This window comes from Cibotium barometz, chromosome 43, assembly GCF_041138505.1.
Source record: "Cibotium barometz isolate CiBa-2024 chromosome 43, ASM4113850v1, whole genome shotgun sequence".
Lineage (NCBI taxonomy): Eukaryota > Viridiplantae > Streptophyta > Polypodiopsida > Cyatheales > Cibotiaceae > Cibotium > Cibotium barometz.
In genome coordinates, this window is record NC_141088.1 from 17646701 (window position 1) to 17673267 (window position 26567).

General features: G+C 38.0%; 1 pseudogene across 1 annotated transcript; it reads left to right on the forward strand.

Annotated features, from left to right (window-relative positions):
* Window positions 1-909: 909 nt before the first annotated feature.
* LOC147613627 (germin-like protein 8-2 pseudogene) lies at window positions 910-1826 on the forward strand (annotated as a pseudogene). The gene has a single exon (XR_015263239.1). The product of XR_015263239.1 is annotated as a germin-like protein 8-2 pseudogene (transcript).
* Window positions 1827-26567: the final 24741 nt, after the last annotated feature.

Genomic DNA, 26567 nt, shown 5'->3' on the forward strand with positions numbered 1-26567 from the left:
GTTCAAATGTTTGTATTGATAGATGTATAGTTTACAATAAAGTCGTGCAATCCACCTCCTAGTTATCGTGTGCGGATCATGTACTTCACCAAATACCTAATGTACTCAAGATCAACCATATCTGTAGGCATCAATTTTTTTTTCCTATAATGAATGTTGCTCTATGTCTCATAATCTTTGAAGCGTAGCATGGTATGGTTTCATACAAGTTCCTACTAATATGTTTAGATCTACGGTGCTTCAAATATTTTCTTCCACCACAAGAGTAAAGGAAGGCTGCAACCATATATATTTGTAGCCTGTAGTAGGGACGTCAAATTGATGCTTTTGTAGAAGAGTGAAAGTATCCTTCTGACTCTAAGATTTCATGAGGATTGATGAGTTCATGGGTTCTACAAATTCGATATCTAGGATTGATGGTTTCATGGGGTCACGACCCAGTGAGACATGATCTATTCTCATCACGGAATGTGTTCACTACTTACGTAACTTGTCCGGACTTTCTTGGTTTTAGTGGTGGTAGGTCTCAAACTTAGATCACGGGTTTTTCATCTTATGGCAGCAGTGCCTACATTACATTGCATATGGTGTTACCTTCTTGTACTTCCTAAACCCGTAGGTATGTGTGTGTGTGTGTGTGTTTGTAATAATAAGAAGGGTATGCGAGACCCTCATGTAATAAAAATCATCCCACTTTTAAAAAATAAAAATAAAAAATTTACGTCGGCAGCGCTGCCGTAAGATGCTGACGGGAGAACCGAATCGAACTCCAGTTGCTTTCAGATACAGGTACTAGCCCCGTCCTAGTGTAGCGTTCACCCGTCCTTGTGGCGTGGGAGATAGTAGAATCTTTGAACTCGGGCGCCGTTCATAAATTGCAGCGACGAGTGCCTTCTTTTCAATATGTACTCCCTTGCTCACTCTTTGCTAGAGTCTCTCAGTCATGGCAGTCAGCTACTTGCTTCTGGCCGCGCTGATGCTGTTGGCCTCCTCTGCGCCGCCGCTGCTCATAGTCGAGGTGAGTGCCGCCGATGAAGACCCTCTGCAGGACTTCTGCGTGGCGGACGGCGGCCCAGCCAACCTAAACGGGCTGACCTGCAAGCCGCCCAACCGCGTGCAACCCTCAGACTTCATGTCAACGCTGCTTCGTAATGCGGCAAAACCGGTCAAAGGACTGGGCTCCGCCGTTAACCTGGCCTTCGCGACCAACTTCCCGGGCCTCAACACGCAGGGCCTGTCCATCGCGCGCATCGACTTTCAGCCCAAGGGCCTTAACCCTCCCCACGTGCATCCCCGCGCCACCGAGGTGCTCTACCTGGCCCAGGGCATGCTCCAGGTGGGTTTCGTCTCCACCAACAACTCCCTCTTCCAGCAGAACCTCTCCCCAGGCGATCTCTTCGTCTTCCCCCGTGGCCTAGTGCACTTCCAGCTCAACCCCGACATGCACCAGCCCGCCCTGGCCATCTCCGCCCTTAACAGCCAGAACCCGGGCACCTCGCAGCTCGCCGCCGCCCTCTTCGCGGCCAATCCGCCCCTCCCCGACCAGGTGCTCGAAACGGCCTTCGGCATCGAGAAGAAAGAGGTGGACCTCCTCACTGCTAGCGTCAGGACCACCCTCTCCTAGCTGTGACAAGGAACTACAATGCCTTTCAGCGATTTGAGCATCGATGCACTTCTAAATAATTTCACCTTCTAAATAATATCATCGATGTTTCCGTACTAGTGGAATTGCCGAATCAACTTGCCAATGTAAGCTCTTGAGTAAGTTCATTTATCATAATTTAAATCCAAGGAGTATCTAAAATGAGTGTGTTTAGAAACTTCAAGATACGGTACCAAGCAAAATCGCAGTCTTATGGTATGCATCGATTGATTCTCAAAAACATATTTAACTATCATATATCTGTCTCTTGTTTTGAAAATAGGGATCATGTTGATTCAAATCTGAAATTTCCAAGAAGTTTTGATATAGGTGAAGAAGATACACAAATGGGAAACAAACTGGAGACTAATGTTAGTCCACTGGCTACTTTAATTTAAAAGGGCCTTCAAACAGTGTTGGGCTATTTTATAGGGAAAGAAAATCTAAATTTGCTATCTTGTATTTGTTTACTGAGGTAAATTTGCCAATATTACACTACATGTCAGCACATTACACTCAAAATTTGAAATAGTTGCCCAATCTTTCTATACTTTCAAGTTCAAAAAGAGGATGTAACGTACTGCTGTGTATGTATTTTTGGGTTCAGTTGACTTGGTGATTTTTAGCATCTATGTTAAATGTTTTGAAAGTGGCAAATACTTTTAATTTTGGTCACAAATTGAGTGATTTTAGAGATGTCGATTTTTGGCCAATTTTGGAGTTTTTATACCTATTTTGTGTCGTCATTTGTAAGAGATTTATATTCCATACCTAACCATGTTCGATAATGTATAAGATTTATATTCAACCTTTATAAAAGAAACTTATTTATTGGTTATAGAGTGCTATTTTTCCAAAAATAACTATGTGAAGTTAGAAGTTATGATGTAATCCAAAAAATAGACAACGATACTCCATGACTTATAATAAAATTCAGAACCTAAAAAACTGAGAATTGAAACTTGGTTACAAAACTAAAAAACTTCCAATTTCTCCACGGAGTGCTTGAATAGCATAAGAAGATACACATTATCAAGAAAAGAGAGTGCAAGAGCCTCTCTTCAATTCAAAATAAGATAGTATGAAGAGTATGCATATTTTCTGTTGACCTACATATATGAAAAGTGAAAAGGCATACAACAAGAGTATGAATATTTTTTTGTTGGCATGCGTATATTGTAAGTGAAAAGCTATACAACAAACTATAAAAGATATTTTTTGTTGACATGAATAAATGATAAGTGAAAAGACACATAACTAAAGTACAAAAGATAATTTTTAGAGGATTTAACAATGATCATAGTAGTTGTAATTAAATGAGTGCATAGAGATTCATTGAAGTGACTATTACAAAAGATGATTTCAAAGACGATCTAACAATCATCTTAGTAGTTTTCATTACATGAGTGTATAGAGCTTCAATGAAGTGACTACTTAAATCCATTCAAGAATAGAGCATGATTTGTGTTTCCATCAGATTACAATAAAGCATGACTAGCTTATTTTAATGTAAGGGAATATGTAGATGCATGTTAGTAGAAAAACTTTCTTAAACAAGACTAAAAGTAGTCATATAGTTTGAAGGTAGGAAAATGGTTTCCATACCCATAAAGTGTAGTGGGAGAAGGTAGAATCTGTTGGTCTTATTATTAGAAATTGATGAATACATATGCTCTAGCTAGTGGAAAGTTAAAGAAATCTACATACACAATTTTGTAGGTGGTTGGGTGTGGTAGGTCTCACATTAACTCACTACAAGATAATGCTTCCATACACGCATTCGATACACGCGATAAGCTACGGGTGCGTGTATGGTCACGCATGTATATGAGTAATATCGGGCGCATGTATATGGGCATTTAAATTTGCGTGTATATTGAGTTCATAAACACATGTAACATGGCGTGTATATACACGTAAACACTATGTATGAGACGCAAATATACACGCTTTATTACACACGATAACAGAGAAAAACTCCATAGCAGAGAGCAAATATTATTTAAGAAAAACTCCATACCTTTAAAAAATAAAAACCATCTTCTTTAAACCATCTCATAGCACATTACAATATATATCTTCTCCTGGATGTGAACGACAGGGTGAGCACTACTCTTCGGACATGTATACCGATGTGAGCTCATCTGATCCTGGAGGGAGTAGCTCATCATCATTTGAGTCTGAGTAGTACTCAGACTTATAGTATCACACCATGGTTGTATATATATTTTTGTAACTGAAGCCATGGGCTTTTTTAGACAAACCAATTTGATTTTGTATATATTTGTTTATAATTGAAGCCATGGGCTACTTCGACATATGGACTCCCTTGTATATATGTTTTTACATAATGAAAGCCATGGGCTTATTTCAGCACACATAAAATTTTGATAGTATTGCATTCATGTCTTTCTTGAATCGTGTATTGATAATGTCATTCTTGAATCGTGTATTGTGACAATGCACAAAATGTTCTCCGTGGATGGTGCAATGTACCAAAAAAAACATCCAGAGAGTGCTATTGGGTGCTGGAATAGATTTTAGGCAGCACCAAAAACCACTCTCTGGATTTTTTATTTTTTCTCTCTATTCACATGTATCTGTGTAAAGTCTGCCAAAGTCGCATTTATATGCACCGAAAATCTATTAAACATGCATGTATCAGCGATTTGAGCATCGATGCACTTCTAAATAATTTCACCTTCTAAATAATATCATCGATGTTTCCGTACTAGTGGAGTTGCCGAATCAACTTGCCAATGTAAGCTCTTGAGTAAGTTCATTTATCATAATTTAAATCCACCAAGCAAAATCGCAGTCTTATGGTATGCATCGATTGATTCTCAAAAACATATTTAACTATCATATATCTGTCTCTTGTTTTGAAAATAGGGATCATGTTGATTCAAATCTGAAATTTCCAAGAAGTTTTGATATAGGTGAAGAAGATACACAAATGGGAAACAAACTGGAGACTAATGTTAGTCCACTGGCTACTTTAATTTAAAAGGGCCTTCAAACAGTGTTGGGCTATTTTATAGGGAAAGAAAATCTAAATTTGCTATCTTGTATTTGTTTACTGAGGTAAATTTGCCAATATTACACTACATGTCAGCACATTACACTCAAAATTTGAAATAGTTGCCCAATCTTTCTATACTTTCAAGTTCAAAAAGAGGATGTAACGTACTGCTGTGTATGTATTTTTGGGTTCAGTTGACTTGGTGATTTTTAGCATCTATGTTAAATGTTTTGAAAGTGGCAAATACTTTTAATTTTGGTCACAAATTGAGTGATTTTAGAGATGTCGATTTTTGGCCAATTTTGGAGTTTTTATACCTATTTTGTATCGTCATTTGTAAGAGATTTATATTCCATACCTAACCATGTTCGATAATGTATAAGATTTATATTCAACCTTTATAAAAAAAACTTATTTATTGGTTATAGAGTGCTATTTTTCCAAAAATAACTATGTGAAGTTAGAAGTTATGATGTAATCCAAAAAATAGACAACGATACTCCATGACTTATAATAAAATTCAAAACCTAAAAAACTGAGAATTGAAACTTGGTTACAAAACTAAAAAACTTCCAATTTCTCCACGGAGTGCTTGAATAGCATAAGAAGATACACATTATCAAGAAAAGACAGTGCAAGAGCCTCTCTTCAATTCAAAATAAGATAGTATGAAGAGTATGCATATTTTCTGTTGACCTACATATATGAAAAGTGAAAAGGCATACAACAAGAGTATGAATATTTTTTTGTTGGCATGCGTATATTGTAAGTGAAAAGCTATACAACAAACTATAAAAGATATTTTTTGTTGACATGAATAAATGATAAGTGAAAAGACACATAACTAAAGTACAAAAGATAATTGAGGATCTAACAATGATCATAGTAGTTGTCATAGTAGTTTTCAGAGGATCTAACACTAATCATAGTAGTTGTCATTAAATGAGTGCATAGAGATTCATTGAAGTGACTATTGCAAAAGACGAGTGGGCGAGCCCTGCCTTCGGGCAGGTCAATTGTTAACCGGTATATATATATATGTATGTATGTATGTATATGTATATACATATACATATACATATACACATACATATATGTATATATATGTATATGTATACACACACACAAATACATAGGTGTATATACATACATACATACATATATATACATGTATGTATGTGTTTGTGTATAAATGTATGTACATACATATATATATGTATGTAAATAATATCATCAATGTTTCCGTACTAGTGGAGCTGCCGAATTAACTTGCCAATGTAAGCTCTTGAGTAAGTTCATTTATCATAATTTAAATCCAAGAAGTATCTAAAATGAGTGTGTTTAGAAACTTCAAGATATCATAATTTAAATCCAAGGAGTATCTAAAATGAGTGTGTTTAGAAACTTCAAGATAGAGTACCAAGTAAAATCGCAGTCTTATGGTATGCATCGATTGATTCTAAAATACATATTTAACTATCATATATCTGTCTCTTGTTTTTTGAAAATAGGGATCATGTTGATTCAAATCTGAAATTTCCAAGAAGTTTTGATATAGGTGAAGAAGATACACAAATGGGGAACAAACTGGAGACTAATGTTAGTCCACTGGGTACTTTAATTTAAAAGGGCCTTCAAACAGTGTTGGGCTATTTTATAGGGAAAGAAAATCCAAATTTGCTATCTTGTATTTGTTACTGAGGTAAATTTGCCAATATTACACTACATGTTAGCACATTACACTCAAAATTTGCCAATATTACACTACATGTTAGCACATTACACTCAAAATTTGCCAATATTACACTACATGTTAGCACATTACACTCAAAATTTGAAATAGTTGCCCAATGTTTCTATACTTTCAAGTTCAAAAAGAGGATGTAACGTACTGCTATGTATGTATTTTTGGGTCCAGTTGACTTGGTGATTTTTAGCATCTATATTAAATGTTTTGAAAGTGGCAAATACTTTTAATTTTGGTCACAAATTGAGTGATTTTAGAGATGTCGATTTTTGGCCAATTTTGGAGTTTTTATACCTATTTTGTGCCGTCATTTGTAAGAGATTTATATTCCATACCTAACCATGTTCGATAATGTATAAGAGGGTCACAGTGGGAAGTTTAGACTAAAGGAAACTCGCATGGGAGTTTACATAGTAAATATAACCACAACGGGCACTCGAAAGAAACAGGGCCTGTACACCAACTTGACCCTTAATTTTTAGTAAAGGCTTCCCATGAGGGGGTGGATAACTATATTTGTCAAAGAGAAGTATTAAAGAAAGTTAGATCATCACAAGAGGAACAAAGTCTGTGTTCGGGCCATTTGGAGATTCCGCACGGTTTAGTCGGTATTTGCAAAATGAAACCAACACCACTTTCCAATGTTTTGTAATCTAACTAATTCTGGTTTTAAGAAAAGATTGCTATCTTTATCATTTTCGTGCATGGTAATCCAACTAATTCTTATTCGCTATTTTTTGGGCTATTCTTTCATATCCTTGAGGTGATTTTATGGAGGAACTGTGAGAGAGAGATATATTTTGAGATTCAAGCCGATCAGCACTGTTTACCCATCGGCGGATAGAGAACGAGATTATGTCAAAGTTACTTCAACAACAAGGCCTCTTGGCATTGATGTTGAAATACTTGAAAGCACTAATAACACTTACTTGAGTGTCCATCCAAGGTCCACACACATAAAAGCATAATCGTGAATCAATGCTAGGACGTGTAATCCATGGTTCATCAACACATAGAAAATAAACCAAGAGGACAATTGGTGGGTTTAGCTACCATCTAACCTTATGCTCCAAATCAAATATAATGGAAAGACACTCTGCCAAGCAAAAGACTACACAACCTGAGCATAATTTTCACCCCCGAAGGCATGCACCACCCATATGATGCAACCCTATTCTTCACATGATTGTCACTTATGCCACTAAACAATGGGCTAAATAGTAGATGCATCCTTGAGAGATGATACTCTCCCAAGGTTCATGTTTCATGAAAAATCTCCCCAAAATATAATATTATCCCTTTCCTTGCCAGAGGATGTTTTAGGAAAAATATTAAAACTAAGTTAGAGCAAAGAAACATTCTCCCAAGTGTCGTCGTAGTCTCTCGGTTTGATCGGCCACTTAGAACTTGACATGTTAATCATTCCCTACAAAATCAACAACCCTAACCATCTAATGAGAAACACAAAAAGACAAATCCCTGAGTCTCATAAGATCCTAGATAAACACTATGCTATCTCCTACACCCAGGAGCTCTTTTGACCTACTAACATGAAAGGCATGATGCACACTCTTTTTTGTACTCCGGCATATTCTCTTTTTTGCAAGTTACAACATATCTTTTTATTATTAAAAAGTCAACTATAATGCGAACTCAAACTTCATCTAAGAAACTTTTCAAGGGGGCTTTAGGATGATCTTCATACAGTAGAATAATAGTGCTCTTATAAGTCATGTAATGCTTAATGATATTATAAACAAGCTATATTACTTTGTAGTTGAGAAACAAATATAGCTTTAATATAGAAATTTTCCATGAACTCCTTTCTATGAGCAAGTATATTATGCTTTAAGATGTTATTGGAAAGATATAGTAGTGAAATTATTGTTCAAACAACACCATTCCTTACTTGTTATAGGATTAGAAATGTTGATTCAAACAAAACATGGGTACTCCTTTATAAAAAAAACTTATTTATTGGTTATAGAGTGCTATTTTTCTAGAAATAACTACATGAAGCTAAAAGTTATGATGTAATCCAGAAAATAGACAACGATACTCCATGACTTATAATTAGAATTCAAAAGCTAAAAATTTGAGAATTGAAACTTGGTTACAAAACTAAAAAACTCTTCCAATTTCTCCAACGGAGTGCTTGAATAGCGTAAGAAGATACACATTATCAAGAAAAGAGAGTGCAAGAGCCTCTCTTCAATTCAAAATAAGATAGTATGAAGAGTATGCATATTTTTTGTTAACCTACATATATGAAAAGTGAAAAGGCATACAACAAGAGTATGAATATTTTTTGTTGGCATGCATATATTGCAAGTGAAAAGCTATACAACAAACTATAAAAGATATTCGTTGTTGACATGCATAAATGATAAGTGAAAAGACACATAACTAAAGTACAAACGATAATTTTCAGAGGATCTACCAATGATCATAGTAGTTGTCATAGTAGTTTTCAGAGGATCTAACACTGATCATAGTAGTTGTCATTAAATGAGTGCATAGAGATTCATTGAAGTGACTATTGCAAAAGACAAGTGGGTGAGCCCTGCCTTCGGGCAGGTCAATTGTTAACCGGTATATATATATATATATGTATGTATGTATGTATGTATGTATATACATATACATATACATATACATATACATATATGTATATATATGTATATGTATACACACACACAAATACATAGGTGTATATACATACATACATACATATATATATATATATATATACATGTATGTATGTGTTTGTGTATAAATGTATGTACATACATATATATATGTATGTATATATATGTATATGTATAAATGTGTGTGTGTGTATATATATATATACACATACATACATACACACACACACACACACACACACATATATATAGATATACATATATATTTATGTATACATACATCTATATATGTATACATATATATATATGTGTGTGTGTGTGTGTGTAGATATATATATATATACACACACACACATATATATATATATACATATATATATGTATATATAGATATATATATATATATATGTATATATAGATATATATATATATGTATATATACATATATATATATGTATATGTATGTATGTATATATATATATATATATGCATTAATTATTTTTTTTATATTTACATACACACACACGTACACACACACGCAGACATACATACATACATATATACATATACATACATACATACATATATAGTGTATGTGTGTGTGTGTATGTATGTGCGTATGTGTGTGTGTGTATGTGTGTATATTATTTACATACATACATTAATATATATATATATGAACGTGTGTGCATATGCGAATTTATATGTATGTGCAGGCATGTAATTTTTCTTATATGGACATTCTTGTGTCTATGTATGTGCACGTGCACGTGCACGTGCATATGTGTGTGAGATTGTGCAAACGTGTGTGTGCATGTGCATCTATGTATGCATGTCTGCCTATCGATGTGTGTGCATGTGTATTTCAGTGTGTGCATGTGTGTATATATATGTAAGTTTATATGCATGTATTAGGTTGACTTGTGCATATTTGTGTATGTGCAGGTGCATGCGAGTGTGTGTGCATGTGCGTGTGTGTGTGGTGCGTTGTGTGCATGCACATGTACGTGTTTATGTTGGCATACTTATGGATCTATTTATACATACATATATACGTACCTATAAATAAATACATGTCTGTGTGTGTGTGTGATATTATTCTATTAGAGAGAGAGAGAGAGAGAGAGAGAGAGAGAGAGAGAGAGAGTATTGCAATACATACATACATACATAAATATATACGTATGTATGTATGTATGTATATATGTACACATACATATATACATACATATATACATACATATATATATATATATACATACATATATCTATATATATATATATATACATTTATCTATATATATATATATGTACATATATATATACATATATATACATATATACAGATATGTACATATATATGTACATATATACAAATATATTCATATATACATATATACATATATACATACATACATACACACATATATATATATATATATATATATATATATAAACGTGTGTACATATGCAAACGTATATGTCTGTGCGGGCATGTAATTTTTTTTTAGTGGACATTTTTGTGTTTGTGTGTGCACGTGCACGTGCATATGTGTGTGAGATTGTGTGCATGTACATGTGCAAATGTGCGTGTGCATTTTCATCTATGTATGCATGTGTGCCTATCGATGTGTGTGCACATGTATTTGTGTATTTTACTGTGTGTATGCTTGTCTATATATGTAAGTTTATATGCATGTATGTGTATGTGTGAGGTTGAGTAAGTGCGTGCAAGTGTGCATATTTGTGTATGTGTGAGGTTAAGTGCATGCAAGTGTGCATATTTGTGTGTGCACGTGCTACGAGTGTGTGTGCGTGTGTTTTTTTTATGTGCATGTGTGTGTGTGTGGTGCATTGTGTACATGCACATGCACGTGTTTATGTTGGCATACATTTATATCTATTTATAAAAACATATATACATACATACATACCTATAAATACATATATATGTATGTGTGTATGTGTGTGTTATTATATTATATAAAGAGTATATGGTATATCTATCTAGCTAGGAGAGAGAGAGAGAGAGAGAGAGAGAGAGAGAGAGAGAGAGAATATTGCAATACATACATACATATATATAATTATTTTAAATAAAAATTAACATATTTATCATAAAATAACACACACAAACATGTTATATATATATATATATATATATATTATATTGTATAATTATACACATTATACTCTTTATATAATATAATATAATATAATATAATATAATATATACATATATGTATATATGTATATTATTTATATGCACACATCCATATATATATATATATATATATATATATATATATATATATATGGAGGTGTGCATATGCGAATGTATATGTGTGTGCGGGCATGTAAATTTTTTAAGTGGACATTTTTGTGTCTATGTGTGCACGTGCATATGTGTGTTAGATTGTGTGCATGTACACATGTATTTGTGTTTTTCAGTGTGTGTATGCGTGTATATATATGTAAGTTTATATGCATGTATGTGTATGTGTGAGGTTGAGGAAGTGTGTATATTTGTGTATGTGCATGTGCATGCAAGTGTGTGTGGGTGGTGCGTTGTGTGCATACACATGCACGTGTTTACATTGGCATACATATAGATGTATTTATACATACATATATACATACCTATAAATACATATGTGTGTGTGTGTGTGTGTGCGTGTGTGTGTGTTTATATATATAAGAAACTCATTCAATGAGCAAATGACTTGATGGTGACAACTAATTGTGAGCCCAAATGCATCTAGGCTTGTGGAAAAGAACGTTCCTTTTAAGAGTTCAAAAATGTGAAACGCTCCTATACATACATACACACACATATATATATACATATACTCATTCAATGAGCAAATGACTTGATGGTGACAACTAATTGTGAGCCGGAATACATTTAGGCATGTGTAAAAAATATGTTTAAAAATTAAAAATTTTCTCCTTTCGCCTTTATGGCGAAAGATCTCTCCTCCTCTTGCCAAGTGGGGGTCTCCTTTTTGCTTGCCACATGGCAGGTTACAACAAGTAATATATATATAAATGATTTCAAAGAGGATCTAACAATCATCATAGTAGTTTTCATTATATGAGTGTATAGAGGTTCAATGAAGTGACTACTTAAATCCATTCAAGAATAGAGCATGATTTATGTTTCCATCAGCTTACAATCAAGCATGACTAGTTTATTTTAACGTAAGGGAATATGTAGATGCATGTCAGTAGAAACACTTTCTTAAAAATTAAGACTAAAACTAGTCATACAATTTGTAGGTAGGAAAGTGGTTTCCATACCCATAAAGTGTAGTGGGAAAAGGTAGAATATGTTGGGCTCCACAGTTAACCTGGCCTTCACGACCAACTTCCCAACCAAATCTAAAAATTCAAAGAAATTTTGATATAGGTGAAGAAGATACACAAATGGGGAACAAAATGGAGACTAATGTTAGTCCACTTCCTATGGTGGCTTTAGCTACCACCTACCATCTAACCATATGCTCCAAATTAGATAAAATGGAAAGACACACCACTAGGTAAAAGACTACACAACCAGAGCATAATTTTCACTTGCCAAGGCATGCACTTTCCATATGATGCAACCATATTCCTTACACGCACACACACACATATATATTGATTGTCACTTATGCCACTACACAATGGGTTAAATCGTAGATGCATCCTTGAGAGGTGATACTCTCCGGAGGTTCATGTTTCACGAAAAATCTCCCCAAAATATAATATTATCCATTTCCTTAGTAGAGGAAGTTTTAGGGAAAATATCAAAACTAAATCTAGAGCAAGGAAACATTCTCCCAAGTGTGGTCGTAGTCTCCCACCCAGTTTGATTGACCACTTAGAAATCGACATGTTAATTCTTCCCTACAATCAACAACCCCAACCATCTAATGAGAAACATAAAAAGAAAAATCCCCAAGTCTCATAAGATCCTAGATAAACACCAAGCTATATCCTACACCCAATGAAATGGATCTATACCAAATATCAAAGAAATCAACAAATAAAGTCCAAATCTAGTATCCATTTGATGAGCATCAAAAAAACATATGAGAAATCCATGTGATTATGATGAAAATAGAATAAATCCACATGCACATGTAGCAAAGAAGGTATGTGTTTAAGGCCTAAGTGATTTAACCTCTCTCACCATGAGAATGGCTATCAAGCTTGCCATGAGTCCTAGACCATGAAAGGCCATCTCCATGAAGGAAGAGTACACATAAATGTCCAAGATATGAATGATTAAAAGATCCCTATAATGAACCCAAGGCCCTATTTATAGTAGCCTTTCTCATTTACATATTTTGGACCTTATTTTGCTACATTACAAACCATCCCTTCCAAATAATTTTGTCCTCAAAATCATACAAGAGATATACAATTCATCATAGACTCAAATGAAATCAATGGGAAGTGGTGAAGCCCCAAATATTCTCTCCAAATGTAAGGAAGTCCATAAATATTCATTTGTAATTTATATGTGTGGGACTGATATGGAAGCCCTTGTTGTAAATGAAATCCTTTGAAAGATTATTCATGAAGACTCCATGGAATAGGCTGTAAATGATGCATACACTTAGCCAATCATGTCCCACATCATATTCTTCCATGACCAATGAAGCTTGTTGAACATCGACCCCAACAATGGACCTTAACAAAACTGTCCATAAATTACATGCATATAATCCCAAGTATTGTCCATTTTATCCATAAAAATCATGCCATTTGGTTAAGAAACGTCTTCCTATAGTAGACCATGTTGTTGCACATACTCCAAATATTCCCAAGTAGTCTCATCCATGGGCAATTGCTTCCACTTAACAAGGAATTCTTCAATGTTCCTTATCCTCTTGTCCACAACCCTTTTTGGCTTATATATGATCTCCCCTTCTTCATCCATGGGGGGTATCTCTTCAATATCTTTTGTGGAAGAGTGCCCACAAACCTCTTAAGGTTGGACACATGAAACACATCATTAATTCTTATAGAAGAAGGCAAAGCAAGCTTGTAAACTAAGTCACCCACCTTCTTGACTACCATGTACGGACCATAATATCTATGAATCAATTTTGGAATGGAAGATGCCTTGAGGATGTTATGATAACTCTTAGGAAGCTTTAATAGCACATAGTCACCTTCTTCAAACTCCAGCTTATGTATATGCTCATCCGCATTTGCCTTCATGACATCTTGAGCCTTCTTCATATTGTCCTTGCAAAGTTGAAGAAGTTGTCTCGTCCTTTCCAACTCTTCCTTTGCCAAAGGACTAACCATTTTGTCCTCATGAAAGCAAATAGATGGAACATGTACTTGATACCCATAAAGAGCCTCTAAAGGTGACATCCCGATACTCAAAGTGCTTGCTTGAATTGTGACAAAATTCAGAAAGATAGAGCATTCATCCCAAGATGTTTGCATATCGTGACGATAGTGTCTGAAATATACTTCAAGCCATTTGTTTATGCACTCCGTTTGCCCATCTGTTTGAGGGTGAGAGGCTAGATTGAGTGATCTAGATTCCCAAGCTCTCATATAATGTCCTCCAAAAAGTACCCATGAACTTGGTATCCCTATCACAAACTATGTTAAGTGGCAAACCATGTATCTTGATGAATACATGTTCCATTAATTGTTTGGCAATGTGAGAGGCCCCATAAGTAATCTTTGAAGCAATAAAATGGGCTAATTTTGTGAGTCTATCTCTCCACATGAATTTCCAATAGAATCTCTTGCTCACTTTGTCTAAAGTTTTAAGCACACCAAGATGGCCAAAAAAAGTGGTGAAGAATGCATCTCATAAATCACCTTGGGAACGTAGGATGAGGTAGGAACCAAGTACACCTTATCCTTGTGCCATAAGAGAGAATTACGAATCTTGTAATGAGGGAATTGTCCATCATCTCCTTGCTATAATTTCCTATAAATATGGGTAGCACCTTCATTGATAATATATTCCTCTTGAATCCCTTTGATCCATTAACTATATACTTCCATAATTGAAGTCATAGTGCAAGCCCACATTCTTGACAATACATCTGCAACCACATTGTCCTTCCCGGGTGTGTAGGATATCTTAAAATCATATCCTTGAAGAGTAGCCAACCATCTCTTTTTTTTGGGAGAAAGATTAGGTTGGGAGAGGAAAATTTTCAGCACCCTCCTCTGATCACTTCTCACCTTGAAATGTGCACGATAAAGATAGTGATGCCGCTTTCTTGATTTCATGAAGTATGGCCAACATTTCTTGCTCAAAAACATGCAACCCCATCTCCTTCTCGGAAATATTTCTACTCTCGAATGCAATGACACCATGCTCTTAGTATAAAATTGCCCCAAGCCCTCTTCCACTTGCATCCTCTCTCACATAAAATGTCTTGAGAAATCGGGGAAAACAAGAATAGGAGCCAATGTGAGCAAGGTTTTGAGTTCAATAAAACTCTTGTTGGCAATAGCATCCCAAAATAAATCTTCTTTATTGAGTAGATTGGTTAGAAGTGCCGCAGTAGTTGCATAGTGCTCCATAAATCTTCTATAAAATGAAGACAATCCCAAAAATCCTCTCAATTGCATTGTGTTGCTAGGGGTTAGCCATTCTTTGATGCATGCTACTTTCTTTGGATCAGCCCTAATGCCCTTCTCTCCCACTAGTGTCCAAGATATTCCTAAATGCACATTTTCTCTCTTTCACATAAAGCTTGTGCTTCTGCATCACCTCAAACAGTTGTTTCACATGAGATAAGTGCTCTTTATTTGCTCTTGCTATAAATCAAGATATCGTCAAAGAACACTAGCACAAACTTGATTAGGAAGGAGCAAATATCCTATTCATCAAAGCTTGGAAAGTGGATGGGGCTTTTCTAAGGTTGAAGGGCATAACCATAAAGTGGAACAATCCTCTTTCGGTCCTAAATGTCATATTCTCCTTATCGAACTCCTTCATTCGTATTTGATGGTAACCCAATCTTAAATCAATCTTAGTGAAGAAATTTGCACCTTTAAGCTCATCAAGAAGATCATCAATGAGGCAAATTAGGTACCTATTCTTGATAGTGACTTTGTTCACGTCACGGTAGTCAATGCACGTACGAAAGGACCCATCCTTCTTCTTCACCAATAGAACGGGTGATGCAATTGGAGATTGTGAGGGTTGGATAAGACCCATGGTAAGCAATTCTTGTACTTGCTTTTTCACTTCCTCTCTTTACACCTTAAACAAACGGTAAGGAGGATTTTTCATAACCTTTGCATTTGGTTCACAACCTTTGTATTTGGTTCAAGTATAATAGCATGGTCAATCTTCCTCTTGGTTGGAAAACGCTTTGGCACTTGAGAAATGTCCTCATACTTTTTGAGAAGAGTCACCATATCTTTTTTCATTTGCTCTATGTCCTATCCATTACCTTCTATCCCCTCTTGAGCAACATGTAACACATAGATAGTGCCAAGAGTCTTGATATCCTTCTTGGGCTGCTTTGGAGTGATCAAAGAGAGCCCTTTTGATGCATATCCAGCCAATACCACTTGATGTTGTCCATCCTGTGCAAATCTCATAACACCTTGTTGAAGGTTGATGTGGAAATGACCAAGAGAAGATAACCTATCACACCCCATAATTACATCAATGGGACCCATGTCCAAGATCACCAAATCACCTTTCCAAGTGTATGAAGAAGGCAATGTCACTTGTGCATAAGGGCAAACCAATTTTGCTTTCTCATTTTTCCCATTTGCCACTTGCACTTGGAAGGTTATGGGCAGCTCCGTTGGAGATAGCTTGAGAGAGTTGCTGGATTTAGAGTTAATGAAGCAATGTGTACTCGTGGAGTCCACCAAAAAGTGTGCCACTTTCCCATCAATGGTTCCCACTAATATAAAAGTATTTGGGCTTTTGCATCTCGCCAAAAGCTCTTGAGAAATAGAGCATACAGAAGCTGCATTTTTTGCACTTTTGGATGTTTCATCTCCCAAAAATACTTGCACGAATTCCCCCTCCGGGGTAAAATGGAAACTCATCCTCTTCTTGGATGAAAGAGTGATCCTCCAAAGTATCATCATGTGCTTCTTCAATGCAATCTTCATATTCCTCCCAAAAATACTTGCACGAATTCCCCCTCCGGGGTAAAATGGAAACTCATCCTCTTCTTGGATGAAAGAGTGATCCTCCAAAGTATCATCATGTGCTTCTTCAATGCAATCTTCATATTCCTCCACCTCATGAGATTTATTCATCCATAAGAATCATAGTGGCCATCATCTTCTTTGACTTACAAACATGCCTAGGTGACCACTTTCCTTTGCATTCGAAGCACAAACCCTTTCTCCTCAACTCTTAAATCTTTGGATCATCCATCCTTTGTGTCTTCTTGAAGGGTTGAAAAGTCTTCTTGACAAAACCATTACCTTTCTTACCATCATTTTGAACTCCACTTTTGGGCCAAATGATGATGAAAACCTAGAGGTAACAGTGGGTGTTGTGAAAGGAAAGCTTTTTCAAAAATTTGAAGAAGTATTGGATGGTTTTTGAGAGGGTATAATGGGGTGAGATTTTCTTTACTTTGGCTCATAGAGCTCCACCAATCTCATAGCCTCTTTGATGGCACTAGGACTTTGTGCTGATACATCCACCTTGATATAGGAATCTAGACCATGCCCAAACTTCTTTATCTTCATGTCCTCATTGAGTCCATCTACAAACATAGAGAGTTTTATTAACCTTTTGATGTACTCTCTAACGAATGTGCCCTTTTGTGAGAGTTCATACCATTATTCATGGCATCAATCAAGAACCAAAGGTGAAATAAATGCCACATTCATCTCTCTCTTCAATTCCTCCCAAGTATGTATAGTAGTCTCTTCTTTTACCAAATGCCTCCACCATTGATGGGCATAATATTCCAGGTGTAAGGAATCAAATTTCACTTTATCCCTCTTATTCTTTGGATAAAGCTAAAAATATATCTCTATTTTATTCATCCATTCCTCCAATTCATGTAGGGTTGATCCTTCACCCTTGAATTTGAGGATTGAGACCTTATCCTTAACATCCTTGGAAGTGTTCGATGATGCATTCTCATCATGATTAGAGGGTTTGTACTTTTGCATTTGCACATATGATCCCAAGAATTATGTAAATCCTTGTAATCCATCTTGAGAAAGCTAGGCATTTCCATCTCATGATGACTAGAGGGTTTGTACTTTTGCATTTGCACATATGATCCCAAGAATTATGTAAATCCTTGTACTCCCTCTTGAGAAAGTTAGGCATTTCCATCCATGTAACATGAGCTTCCCTATGCCTTTCTCGGTGAATGACATATTTTCCCAATCATGCTCAACCATATCACCATCAACATACAACTCCTCTTCAAGGCATAGAAGATTGATTTCCCTTGCGATGTGAAGATACTCTTTTAGGTTCTCCAAAGGTTGGTTCCAAATGTGTAGACCAAGATGTATGTTGCTTCCCATGTAGTTGAGAGGGACAAGCTTGGAAAGATGTAAGCTTCATTTCTCTCATGAGAGGTCTTCTAGCCTCTGCCATGAATCCACTTGTTGAGGCATTCTTTGCAGGATTCTCATAGGTAGCCCTTGTAAAATCCTCTTACATAGTTTGCTTGCCTTGTTGTGACTGTCAGGCGTTTTTCTGAGAGGTATTTTGGGCTTGTGTACATACGTGTGCATGGTGTGAATAAAGACTTTGCTCGGGAATGCATTGGCAGGTGTACAGGATGGATGGTTTTGTTTTGAGGCTTGTCCGGAACGAGGTTCATTGGAGATGGTTTCAGCTCCTCGGTCGCCTTGAAATGTGTGCGCGTCCTAAGTGGAATGGGCACTGGAAGATTGTAATTGAAGTTGGTGGAGAGCGTGGGGCGCCCTCTGAAGAGTGAGTGGCCGGGTTCTTTCTGGTGTGATTGGCACAGCAGGCAGGCGAGAGGTTCGTGGTGATTGGGGATGTGGTGTATCCTCGGCAGTGAAACAGGTCTGAGTGTCGTGTATATGAGATGGTTGTGTGAGTAAGGCTTCTGTGTCGGGAGAAGCTTGTATGAAGTGTGTTGATTGGGAATATATTGTTGGGTGTTTGCTTTGTCTATGGTGCCCCTGTTTTGTGCTGTCTTTGTGGCGTGGGTGGTGTGGTGAACTGAGAGAAGTGTTCCAGCCGGTGTGGTTGGTGGTGCCTCCGTTCGTGTTGTTGTTTCCAAGTTTGGGAGGTGAAGGGCTATAGAGGCAGGTTCTTTTTTACCTTTTTTCACCTCACATTCTTCTGTTGCCCCCACTGAGGATAGCTCTCGTGTTGTTCTTTACCTAGAAGGGCGTATGTTCCACTGAGGAGAGCTCAGGGATTGTTACAGGTTTCATGATGTGGTCTTATCCGGAATTTTATGGCAGGAAGGATGAAGATGTGTGTGACTTTTTGGAGTAGATGGAGTTGGCATGCATTAGCAATCATGTGACAGATGCAGAGCAGGTTCAGAGGCTGATAAAGATTGTCTTGAAGGGAGATGCCCGAAGTTGGTTTAAAGATTTTGAAGCACAGGATGTGGCATGTGAGCTACATGGTGTTTTGACATTAGACAGGTTGAAGGAAGGCCTTTTGGAGTGTTTTTAGCAAGCGGAGGATTCTAGTGTGCTTTGGCAAGAGTTGAGCATCTTGAAGCAGGTTCATGGGCAATCACTGGATGATTTTGTGAAGGTATTTACATGTTTGTGGAGTAAGTGGTGTATGACATTGAAGCAGGAAGTTCCTCCTATGTTTTTGAAGAAGAGTTTGTTTATTGATGGTTTGCTACCTCATTTGAAGGTCAGGATTGAGTTGAAGAATCCCAAGTCATTTGATGATGCAATTAGGGTTGCTAGGGAAAAGGAAGGCAAGGTTTTGAAGCAGATGGAGATGGGTATTTATCCGTATGAAGGTGTTGTGTCTGCAAGGGATATGCATGTGAATTTGGTTGAGGTGGATAAGAGTCCTATGCAAAGTTTGATTAGACAGGAGCCTCAAAGGCCTATATAGATGCAAAGGGGGATGTTTTATATGCCTTCTGATTTTTTTCCAAAGTCTTTTAAGCATGTGCAGGTGGATGAAAAGCAGGTGAAGGAGACTTTTGCAGATAGGGAGTTGCCAGTGGATTCTTCTTTGGATTTGGACGTCGTGGCTGTACATGATAGTGATCTGGATGATATGCATGCACAGGAAAGTAAAGAGGATGATGCCTTGGGATTGGCTGATGATAAGAAGGAAAAGGAGCTGGATACAAGATGCTTTAAGGAAGATTCTTTGTCAGATTCTACAAGGGAGGAGGATGGGGTAGAGATTTGTGATGAAGCAAAGATGGTTTGTAATGCGGATGTGGAGAGTGTGGAGGAAGATTCCATTATTATGGATTTTCTTGGACAGCTTGATGGTGGTATGGTACCTGGCTGCGATGAATGGTATGGATATATTTCCATTTGATGCATTATGTGCTGGGGAGTCTTTGGACGATGATACCAGGGGGGTTGTTGGCAACACTCAAGAAGGTATGCATGTAAATTGGGCTGATGAAGAGCGTTGTGATGAGAGTACTGTGCCTGAGGATGATGTGCGAGAAGTTGCTAGCCTGGATGAACATGAGCCAGAGATAGAGATGGATGCAGATATGGTTGAGAGTGTAGCTAAGGCTACCTTGCGTGTTGCTGAAATGTTAAAGGCAAAGTCCAAGGATGATAAGGGTTCTGAACCAGTTGAGCTGTATGATTGTGAAAAGATGCCTGAAGTACAAGAACTGGAAATGCTGGTGGACACTGCTGTTGGAAAGGATGTGGATTTTGGTGTGCAGAAGGGTCAAAATGTTGCCTAGCCTTCACTGGTGTTGATGGATGGGATGCTAAATGTTGCAATGCCACAGGTTTTGAAGACAAGGTTTGTTGTGGGTGAAGTGGGCGTGGATGATTTTCTGATGCGTGTGGTTGATGTTTGGTATGTAGTGATATAGCCATGGTGTTTTAAAGATATTGGGGAGTGGGATGGTCAGTTACAGATGTTTCCTTTTGATCCTGGTGGATAGCTACTGGACTTTTTGTCTTTTGCTGCTGAGCATGAATGCTCTAGCAGATGGGGGGGTTGGCAAAGTATGTCAGGCATTTTTCTGAGAGGTCTTTTGGGCCTGTGTATATATGGATGCGTGGCGTGTGTGAAGAGATTTGTTTGGGAATGCGTTGCCAGGTGTACAGGTGGAATGGTTTGGTGTTGAGCCTATTGTTGCAGGCCTATCCAAAAGTGGTCTATTGAAGGTCAGCTCTGTAGGTGGTATCAGTGTTGGGTAGCTCGTATGTGTGTGCATCCCAAGAAATGAGTGGGCATTGAAAGGTCGTGTTTGAAGTGGTATGGAAGCATAGGAGCAATAAAAGATTATGGGCCAATGTTGCCTTTGCTTTGGTGTGAAAAGAAATATAATTGGTGGCTTTAAGTAAAATAAAACATAATGATATAAACGTGGCCAACCTATAAAATAGCCACATGGCGGTTTACATGGCAGCCAGCGTAACTGCCAACGTGCGAGTTCGAGAAGCTGGTGGGAGATGCGCAGCTGCGGTCTGGAGATAAAAGAAGTGTTGCCTTGTTTTGTGAGTGGGGCCTTTGATTGAATTGCAGAGAAGAAGGCGAAGGGGAGCACCATGCTGCAACCAGAGAAGGGGGGCCTCCCGTGTGAAGAGTAGCGGAGCCTGGAGCGAACAGAGTCGACACCTTCTGTGGGCCGCCTTGTGACGACTGGGTGATGTGGAGCGCAGCTGAGGAGTGCAGAGAAGCGGCAGAGGAAGGGTGGTCAAGGTGAGTCTGGCCGTGTGGGAGCTAGTGGAAGCTGTGTGACGGGCGTCAAAGGTAGCTGCTGGCGAAAGGAGAAGACTGGCTGGCGTCAGGCAAAATAAGCGTGGAGGGCACGCGTGAGAAGAGAAGCCGGGCTGGTGTAGCGACATCAGCGAGGTGCACAGAGGGCCGCGAAGGTTACCTGGGCATGTTGGGTAGCTGCTGGGGCTAGTTGTGAGACAGATGGGCAGAGGCGGAAAGAGAGGAAGCCGCCTTGGTTTTGGACATATAGCAGGTGATTGTTTTGGGTTTGTGTGGACTGGTGAAGGGCCACCGTTTGGCTGGCAAAGAGCACCTGACAAGGAGCTGTGAAAGTGGATGCATAGGCTGGTGTGGGCCGCGTAGGTGAAGCCGACAGTGGACAGCGTGAGCAGGTGCCGAGTGAAGAGAAGAGAAGGACAGGTGTTGCTGCTGAGCTGGTGGGGCCGGTAGAATTGCAGAGGAAGGGTTTGGAGTGGGTGGCAGAGGATCAGCACAGAGACAGAGAGAGAGATGTTTGGGTAGCTGCACTACTGGCAACACACACAGAAGTGATGGGCTATAGAGAGTTGAGGGTTAGCTCGTGGGGCGCCCTCTGAAGAGTGTGAGTGTTCGGGTTCTTTCTGGTGTGATTGGCATAGCAAGCAGGCAAGAAGTTCGCAGTGATTGAGGATGTGGTGTATCCTCGGCTGACAGGTCTGAGTGTTTCGTTTATGGTTATGTGAGTAAGGCTTCTGTGTCGGGAGAAGCTTGTATGATTTGTTGACTGGGAATATAAATGCTGGGTGTTTATCTTGGTCTATGGTGCGCCTGTTTTGTGCTGTTTGTTTGGCGTGGGTTGGGTGGTGAAGTGTGAGAACTGTTCCAGCCGCCGCTGGTGGTGCCTCCGTTGTGTTAGTGTTTTCCAAGTTTGGGTGGTGAAGGGCTATAGAGGCAGTGGTCTTTTCTTATTTTTTTCACCTCACAGTGACCACCATGACAAGCCTCTTTCATAGCTTACTTGCCTACCTTATGACCACAAGGAGAACCCTCGTGCTACATAGGGTTCTTGCTTCTGTGCATACGACCAATTCTACCCATCAATAGCATCTTCATGGTGTTACTCCGATTGGTCTTCAATAGCCCCAATCTTGGTAGTCATGAATTCAAACCTCGTATTCAACGTATGGTTGATGACATCCAACCTCTCCACCATAAGTGCCTTGAAATCGACTCTTTCCACAAGTAATTACAACAGGGCATCATTTGAAATGGCTTGTGCACCTTGAGATGTATGTTTATGAGTGCCTTCCATGTTTACCTTCTCTTCAATTTGCTTTGAAGCTTGCCCCATTGCAGAGAAGTGATTTTGTGAGTGCTTATCACAATCAATTTCGCTTCCAATTCATCCATTACATCCATGTTTCCACGCTCCACTAATTCCTCCCCTTCCATGTCTTCCTTGACCAATAATAGCTTCTAGGGATGACCTTTTTGGCTTCTCGGCCATAATGTAATGTTTTGAGAAAATTGCCAAAAATGGAGCTAGGGTTATCCAATTTGAACAAACTAAGGCTCTACGTAAAGGTAATGAGATGAAGAATAAGCCTATGTGATTAGTTTAAGCTCAATCCGAGCCATAATACTCTCTGTTTTGGGTTTTTATACAACATGCTTTTTCCAAAAAAAAATTAGGCCGTAACTCCCTAATCAAGAGTCCAATTTGGGAAATCTTTAGCTTGTTAGGATCCTTTTGAGGAGTACTATACACACCATAAAGTTCGGTCCAGAAGATTTCTTTTGGTTTACAAACTATCAAAACAGGGCAGCCCCATGAAAATGGGTGTAACTGCTCACCAATAGCTCCAAATGGTATGCCATTTGGATTGTTTAACCTAGAGGTGATTTCCCAACGATACTCTAGGTTGGACTCTAATGGTGTTATTCTAGGTCTCTAATGCGAGTCCAACCTAGAGGTGATTTCCCAACAATACTCTCTAAGGTTTGGTCCCTCCACATAGGGTCTTGATGTGATGGTGACTTTTGCTAGGTTTCTCAAGAAGTCTAGAGGCTAAATGCTCAGTTGGGATGTATGAGGTAGTTCCGAACTAATTGATGGAATGGTTGTATGATTTGGTAATGTGGTGTGAACAATTGGTACTTCCACATGAGAATAATATTTAACCAAGCGAGGGTGCCTAGTCAACGCAAGAGGATCTAGCTTTTCCAATAGAGTCCTCGCCACAAGATCTATAATTGGCAACCCGCCCATTAACATTTAAGGAGACCCTCTTTATAAGCGCGTGTTTGTGTGATGAAAAGGGGTTTTTACTACGAGAATATTAGGATAGTAGATTTTCCCATAAGTGACTATATACACGCTACACCCTTCTCTATTTATGAATCTCTGATCCTTGGGATTCAAAGGATCAACTACATCTTCTTGGTTAACTCCTTGGTGTTGTTCCATCTCATAGATCTAGCCATCAACGTATTCTGCTTCATGTGTGATTGGATTGATCATTTGTTTAAGGATGCCAATACACTACCCATCAGTGGACATTGAGGCTCCATGGGATTCCTTCAATCCAATTGAAGGGAGAATATCAATGTTAAAGGTCACCATTTTTCCACATGAGAGTGGAGTTCTTGTTATTTAAAAGATGGAGATAGATCAAGACCACTTTTAAATAACATATTCCACTTCATGTGTGATTGGATTGATCATTTGTTTAAGGATGCCAATACACTACCCCAGTGGGGACATTGAGGCTCCATGGGATTCCTTCAATCCAATTGAAGGGAGAATATCAATGTTAAAGGTCACCATTTTTCCACATGGGAGTGGAGTTCTTGTTATTTAGAAGATGGAGATAGATCAAGACCACTGTTACCTAAGTAAAACTCATCCATGGGTCGGTTTCATAGCCATTCGTGGTTCTATGAAATCCTCATAAGATGAAAAATTGTTAGAGTAAAAGAAAGGGTTTTTGAGGAGATATGGGGTTAGGAATTGCTCAATTCCCATCCTACGATTTGTTGTGGTAGGGGAGCACACAATGAGACGTCACTCTCATTAACTTCATATAGAAGGCTAGCACAGTAATAACTAACACCACCACTTTCCAAGAGCGCAAATGCATATGGTTAACCTCCTCAAAAAGATATCTCCTTGTAGTAGTCAAGAATGTTTGTGAGACACAATTTTAGCTTTTCAAGGGGGGAAGCGAAGTGTGGCCAAAAATATAAATGACAATGAACTCAAATTTAGGAATTTTGGAAAATATGCACAATTTTGGGACAATTCTTGTTAGATCCAATACAATGTTTACTGTGCGATATGCAAGATTTATTATTGGATTTCTCAACAAGCATTTGAATAATGCGATATGATTTATATACTATTGTACATTTGTAACAAGTATATATGATGTTGGTGGGATGTAAATTTGCCTGCACACACACACACATGCACACCAAGAATTAAGCTTATTTATATCACATAGCCTCCAGTTGACCATCAAACACAGAAACTTTAACAAAGAAAGGATACTCAATGTAACTTTAAGTTGTAAAAAAGTCTAGGTGATAGAATTAAAAAGATCACCATCTGTATTGAATCAAAATTCTTGAACAATGGGTGAACCATAAATCTACAAGCTTAAGAAAGCCTTACAATCTGAATAATGATTGAACTATGAGTTTGGTAGCTTCATACAACATTACTAAAAGATTACAAAGCTAGTTGCCCATGTGCTAACAAATCATTCTTGCTCAACTGCACTGACATGTTGATTCAATTGATTCTATTTGGCCTTCAGTATTATAGCCTTTGGAATCTTGATTTTCTCAAGAAGTCGTCCACCATTGGGCTTCCATGCCCAAATAATGCAGCTAGTGTCTTCCCAGAACTGAGGATCATTTCTGTTCTCTCGCCAATACTTGTTCCAACAATCCTTATAAACCTCCACATCACTTGCATTCTTCTTCTTTGAAATTGGTGCCCAATATTGTATCTGAACTTGGAGGTAGTTTATCGAGTTGTTGTTTTGATCAACATCACTTGTTGTCACTCCCAACCATATTTGGTAATTTGCATCACAAGGTTGTACAGGCACAAAATCTCCTTTAGACACATCAAGAGTCAGGTTGAACTCTTCAGCAGGTCTGTTGCGCATTGGACCACAATAATGGTCCTCATTTACATCAAACCCTTCATCTACATTATCCTCCACTTGAAGGTTAAGAGGCTCAGCTTTTTTGCATACACTCCTTGGCCAAAAGTCATGAAATCCAATGTCTTCCCTTGCATTAGGGGTTTGCATGTTTAGCATAAGATTCTCCCAATAGGCAAGGAGCGGATTTATCCACTTAGCATAATCACTTTGGTCTCCTTTCTCTTGCAAGTGCTCTTTCCACCAATTGACATGTTTTTTTAAGCCCTCGACAACCTTCTCATTTTCCTTAACATACTCAAAGGGTGGCAATACTTTTGGAAAACCTTCAGGAAGCTTGGGTCCTCCCTGGTCATTTCTCTTCCATAACTCTATACCACTCTCTGGTAACCAATCAACATTTTTGGGGTGTACTTTGTATTGCATCAAAGGTATTCCATCACTCATATAAAACCTAAATTGCAATGGCTTTGAATGTCCAATCAAGCTATCGGCTCCATCATGTAA